Raw genomic sequence first — 7,180 nt, forward strand, 5'->3', positions numbered from 1 at the left:
ATTATAAAAATCCAGAAGGAATGTTTCATGATATTATCTGGATTAAAACCTCAAACGGCAGAAACAGTGACAGTAGCAATCATAGAAATTAGTACAGCTATTCCTGCTAACAATAATCCTAAAAAACGTTTAAATCTATTAATTTGATGATGTAGTTCTACAGCTAATTGATAACCATAATTAGCATAACAGGGATCCTCTACCTCTACCGGTAACAGAACATATGGGGGTTGCATAACCAAGAATATCATAACAGAGGTGTCTTCAAAGGCTGGGAAGACAAGGGTAAGCAATTTGTCAAAATACAATTGTTACACTCAATTTGATATATTGGGAAACGTCCTCTAGTTTCCTCATACATATGTGGACAAACAGCGCCGGGTCCTACAACTAAGAGGAAAGGGCGCAGAACACAAGTCCTTACAAAAATGTCCATTTGGCAACTGACAGAATAGGAGAAGATATTTGCAAACAGCATATCAGATAAAGGGCTAGTATCCAAAATCTATAAGGAACTTAACAAACTCAACACCCAAAGAACAACCAATCCAATCAAGAAATGGGCAGAGGACATGAACAGACATTTCTGCAAAGAAGACATCCAGATGGCCAACAGACACATGAAAAAGTGCTCCACGTCACTCGGCATCAGGGAAATACAAATCAAAACCACAATGAGATATCACCTCACACCAGTCAGAATGGCTAAAATTAACAAGTCAGGAAATGACAGATACTGGCGAGGATGCGGAGAAAGGGGAACCCTCCTACACTGTTGGTGGGAATGCAAGCTGGTGCAACCACTCTGGAAAACAGCATGGAGGTTCCTCAAAATGTTGAAAATAGAACTACCCTATGACCCAGCAATTGCACTACTGGGTATTTACCCTAAAGATACAAACATAGTGATCCAAAGGGGCACGTGTACCCGAATGTTTATAGCAGCAATGTCTACAATAGCTAAACTATGGAAAGAACCTAGATGTCCATCAACAGATGAATGGATAAAGAAGAGGTGGTATATATACACAATGGAATACTATGCAGCCATCAAAAGAAATGAAATCTTGCCATTTGCGACGACGTGGATGGAACTAGAGCGTATCATGCTTAGTGAAATAAGTCAATCAGAGAAAGACAACTATCATATGATCTCCCTGATATGAGGACATGGAGAAGCAACATGGGGGGTTAGGGGGATAGGAGAAGAATAAATGAAACAAGATGGGATTGGGAGGGAGACAAACCATAAATGACTCTTAATCTCACAAAACAAACTGGGGGTTGCTGGGGGGAGGTGGGATTGGGAGAGGGGGAGGGGGTTATGGACATTGGGGAGGGTATGTGCTATCGTGAGTGCTGTGAAGTGTGTAAACCTGGCGATTCACAGACCTGTATCCCTGGGGATAAAAATACATTATATATTTATAAAAAAAAAAAATTGGAGGGGGAGGCAAACCACAAGAGACTATGGACTTTGAAAAACAACCTGAGGGTTTTGAAGGGTCAGGGGTGGGAGGTTGGGGGAACAGGTGGTGGGTAATAGGGAGGGCACGTTTTGCATGGAGCACTGGGTGCTGTGCAAAAACAATGAATACTGTTACGCTGAAAAAAATAAATAAATAAATAAATAAATAAAGAGGAAAAAAATGTCCATTTGGGTAGCCTGATCCAAGGTATGGGCACCCATACAAACAGAGACCGGGCCCAAGGTAGTCACTAGTTTCCATAATTCAGAATGAACCATTTCTTTTGTAGTAAATAGTCCTCCCGGTATTGTCACGTTATGAGATTGCAATTGAGGAGAGCGCAGTCCTCCAGGATGCAGGATGCCCTTCTTAGAACGATATGAAGGCTTCTTTGACCAGTCGGTAATGACAAATCCTGGGACTCCAGGAGGCGAAATAAGCCACGGCACTTCTTGCATGCACTCACTCCATATAGGACGTGGAAGAGAGAAATTAAGATTTTTAGGACTGAAAGAATGAGCAGGGGGAAACATTCCTAGTCCAGAAAGTGTAGGTGACTCTTCACCAGTGATTTCAAATAGTCTCCATTCCTCAAGTCTCTTAACGATCGCCCCGGTGTGAAGCATCCTTCTGAGGTAAGATACTACATGGGGAAAACTGTTTGACCACCATGCAGTCATTCATCAAGATTTGTTTCTGAGACGGGGCTTGGAAACAAATGGGGACTTGGGCTGATGTCCCAGTCCAATTCATATAATGCTCAGCATGATCTATTCCTTCTGAGCTAAGACCTCAGAATTGATCAATTATGTTAGTGTGGACTGGAGGAGTTGGATCGTCCCAAGTAACGGGATGACCATGGGCGGAGCGGGTAAGTAAGCCCAATAATGCATTGCCTGTACTCCTTGTGGGAAATTAATGCAAGTAAAGTGGATAGGAGAGAAAGCAGAACATGATTAGATGGAGTCTGTGCAGGAATTTTAAGAGCCTGCTGGATAAGACTCCTCATCTGCTGTTGTCTGAATGGAGGAGGACGTCTTGGCCGCTTCCTCTGACTTCTTTGGTTCAGCGTCAGTTTCTCCAGGCGTTGTCATACTGGGGAGGAGTTGACACCACCTCTCCGGTAGCCAGTGTGGGGTGTCCTCATCCTGTGGAAAAATACAGACAAAACCTCTCCCTTTACAGAGTACTGCATCTGGGCCTTTCCATATTCCTGTCAGGGGATCCTTCCAGCGAACGTATGGCAGTGGAGAAAAGTCAGGATGCCAAAATCGCTCAGCAGCTGTCCGGCCTATATCATCAACATTCAAAATTTAAAAAACATAAAGTTGAATTTAAATGCATATGTGGAGAATATCTCACTTTTCCCTGTAGTATCTCCCCCTCTTTTAATTTTTTAAGATAGGATTTAAGGGTGCTGTTTGCACATTCCACAATGACTTGACCTTGAGAATTATATGGAATTCCTGTGGAATGTGCTATTTGAAAAATAGCACAAAAGGTCTGAAAAGCCTGGGACGTATAAGCAGTCCCATTATCTATTTTAATTGCCTTCGGCGTGCCTAGGGTGGCAAATGCTGAAAGTAAATGATTTTGAACATCAGTGAAAGATTCCCCAGGATGTGCTGTAGCATGTATAAACCCAGAAAAGGTGTCAATAGAAACATGGAGATATTTACATTTTTCAAATGGGGGAAAAATAGTTACATCCATTTGCCATAAATGATTAGGCATTAGGCCTCAAGGATTTACAGTGTAAGTTAGCTGAGGATGATGAATAGGGCAAGTAGAACAGTTTTAAACTATTTGCCAAGCTTCTTCCCTGGTCAGCCGGAATTGCTTGCACAAGGAGGCTGCATTTTGGTGAAATCAGGCATGACTTTGAGTAGCCTGATCAATTTTAGTGGTCATTGCCAATTGTATATGTGTTAAAGCATCTGCAATAGCATTGCCTTCAGCTAAAGGCCCGGGCAGTTAAGTATGTGTCCTGATGTGTGAAATGTATATGGGATTAATTCTCTTATTTAATAATTGTTGAATATTTGTGAAGAGGTAAAAAAGCTCTTCATCATTAGTAAGGATATAAGCAGTAGGCTATAAGCAGTAGGCAACATTGGAACAGTGCATGCCACATAATGACTGTCAGTATGTAAATTACATGGTTCAGGAAATTTTTTTAAAGCCAATAGTACTGCCTTTAATTCAGCTCTTTGAACTGACTTAGTAGCATAAAATGCCTGAAAAGATTTCTAACCCGAGCAGGAAGATTTATGAATGCCAATATGCCCTCTCTTGTCTGCATCCACAAAAACATTAATAGCAGAAGCGAGAGGCAGTGTTTGAACAGGATTATTCATCATAGTAGGGGTAGTGGAAAGAAATTGTAATAATTTATCTGTTGGCAAATGATACTTAAGTTGTCCTGGATAATTAGAAAGAGCTATTTGCCAGTCAAGATTAAAATTAAATAACGTTTGCACATGCTCAGTTGTTAACATAGGCAGGACCAAAAATTTAGGTTCCTTACCTGTAATAAGAAGAATCCTCTGGCGACCTCTGTTAATCAGTTGTGTTAATAACTCTATTTGCCCAGTGATGACATGTAGTTGGTGCAAAGCTAAGTGAATCCACTCCAAAGGCCTGTGAACTTGCCATACAACTGCTAAAGGTAACTTGGATGGCATTAACAGTATCAGATATATTGGTGTGGTAGGGTCATACTGACAGAGCTGCGCCTGTGACAATTTATCATTAACTAATTGTAACTCAGCTTTAGTGTCCTCGGTTAAAGTTTGAGGAGAGGAGGGAGAACTATCCCCTTTTAAGATCTCAGATAAAGGCTTTAGGTCATCAGGAGTTAAATGTAAAAAGGGTCTAATCCAGTTAATATCTCCTAATAATTTTTGAAAATCATTTAAAGTATGCAAAGACTGTGTACGCAAAGAAATTTTTTGAGGACGAATTCTTTTATTCTCAATAATAAATCCCAAATATTCGAAAGGCTCCATTTTTTGCACCTTCTCAGGAGCAACTACTAAATTATATTGCTGTAATTGAGCGACTAAAAAGGCAAAGGCTTGCTGCAAAACTTCCTCCGTTTCAGCCACTAGAAGAATATTCTCCGAAATGGAGAAATTGAACGAGAAACAAATTCCTGGCATAGAGTAAGACTATTGGTCATGCCCTGAGGCAGGACCTGCCATTGATAACATTTAGCAGGTTCTTTATGATTAGTACTGGGGATAGTAAAAGCAAATCGTTCACAGTCTTGTGGGGCTAGCGGAATGGTGAAAAAACAATCTTTTAGATCTAATATAATTAATTTATATTGCAGAGGAATAGCCGATGGTGTGGGCAATGCAGGCTGAAGGGCCCCCATAGGTTTCATTGTGGCATTTACTGCCCTTGGATCCTGTAAAAGTCACCATTTTCCTGCTTTCTTTTTAATTACAAATATAGGAGTATTCCAAGGGCTAAAAGATTCTTTTAAATGACCCAAAAGCAGCTGTTCTTCCATTAAAGTCGCTGCCGCTGCCAATTTTTCTGCATGTAAGGGCCACTGATCCACCCATATAGGGTCATCAGTGTTAGGGTCCGTGATCAAAGGAACGAGACTGACACAAAGCGAAAATCAAGCAAAGTTTTATTTCGCGCCATGCATCAGAAACCAAATTGCATCAGAAACCAAACTGCATTAGAAACCAAACTGCATTAGAAACCAAACTGACTGGTAGGTGCCCGAGTCTTGCTGGGGACCACCACCTCCCAGTCGCTGGGGTCCCCCCAGGAGGCTCCCTGCCTCACCCTCACTGTACCACAGACCCACTCCCGGCATGGCTGCACCATTGGCTCTTGAGAGGCTGCTCCTGATGGCAGCACTGCCCAAGGCGGCGTGGCTGCTTGCCGAGGCGCTGCTGCTGCTACTCTGGCTCAGGGTGGCGTCACTGGTGGCGTCGCTCGTGGCATCGCAGTGGCGCCGCTGCCGCTGCTGCTCTGGGCAGTGCACGGGGCGATGCCGCTCGCTGTGGCGCCGCTGCCACTGCTGCTCGCGGTGGTGCATGGGGCGGCGCCGCTCATGTTACAGCTCAAGGCGGCACCGCTGCCGCTGCTGCTCTGGTGCACGAGGCGGTGCTGCTTGCTGTGGCGTCGCTGCCGCTGCTGCTCTGGGCGGTGCACTGGGTGATGCCACTCGCTGAGGCGCCCCGGCTGCTGCTGCTGCTGCTGGCGGTGGTGCACAGGGCGGCGCCACTCGTGTTACAGCTCGCGGTGGTGCACGGGGCGATGCCTCTTGCTGTGGCGCCGCTGCCTCTGCTGCTCCCCGTGGTGCACGGCTCTTGCTAAAAAAAAAACCTCTCCACTCCAGCCTCACGACCATCTTTTATAGTGGTGGTTGAGCCCGGCCCACACACAGGTGGCCAATCGGATTTCAACCTACCACAGTTAATATATGCACACCCCTCTGACTGAATACGGCTATCTGGCCTTTCCCGCCCCTATATCCGGGGTTTTTAAGTAACTTCTTTTTGCTAACCAGGCTCCTACAATCAGATTTCCATTCGATAGGCAGCGCATGAGGAGATTTCAGTGGCCCTGAGGAAAACCCAAACCAGCCTTACAATGCTGTGACTGTATCTGGAGTGGGTCTGGCTCTCCCTGTAAGTTCTTTCCTAAATCTTTTCCCTGTTTATATCCCATCTTCTTCATTAGAGCCATTGCAACTGAATGTTGTTCATTTTTATGAATCAGAGCTGAGGCCAAAGAGACTCCATATCTGCAAGTACATCATGGCCCCATAAATTAAGATCAATTTGTAACACAAAAGGTTGAAACACCCCCTGATGACCTTCAGCAGTTTAGAAAATTTGCACTTAACTTAGGAATGTGAGCTTGTCCTACATCCTTAATGGAAGTATCCAAATCCACAAGAGGCCAATTTCTAGGCTGGTGCTGGAAAGCAATCACTGAAACATCCACTCCTGTGTCGACTAACCCCAAAAAGTCTCAGCCCTGAATTGTTAGAGTCAAGCAAGGTTTATCTGCAGAAATTAATTGAGCCCAACATATATCAGTTGAGCCAAAACCTCCAGTTCCTCTCCTGCCTTTTACAGCTGGATTATTAGTTTCCATTCGTGGCATAATAATTAATTGAGTAAAGGGAACTTGAGGTTGCAAGGAGAGCACTCCTTCTCTCAAGGTAGCCATGATTTTAATCTCTCCAGTATAGTTTTCATCTATTATTCCAGGGTGAATAGACAGACCTTTCATAGTCCAACTAGACCTTCCTAGTAACAAGCCCCAAGTTCCTTTTGGCAGCGGCCCCCAGATTCCTGTTGTAATAGCTTTTGGAGGCTCGCCTGCCTCTATGTGTACAGGAACATCAGGTGCCAAATCTAGTCCTACACTGAAGGGGGTACCTCAGCATAATTTGTCGATGCCTGGGAGGTCAGATGTGTTGGCGCGGATGGAGAGACCTGAGGAATCATTGTTGCTATTGTTTGGCAGGGCTGCAGCGAGCCCTGCTTCCAGTTTCCCTGAATCGGGTTCCCAAACCGATCTTTTTATGAGTGACATTCATTTGCCCAATGGTAACCTCTTTAGCAATGAGGGCACAAAGAGAGAGGCGGAGGTCATCCACTTTTGGATGAGCCAGAAACCTTTAAGGTGGCCAAACCATCATTAATCTGAGGACATCGAGTCCTAATATGTCCAGG

Source organism: Meles meles, chromosome 7, assembly GCF_922984935.1.
Source record: "Meles meles chromosome 7, mMelMel3.1 paternal haplotype, whole genome shotgun sequence".
In the NCBI taxonomy this organism is placed as follows: Eukaryota; Metazoa; Chordata; class Mammalia; order Carnivora; family Mustelidae; genus Meles; species Meles meles.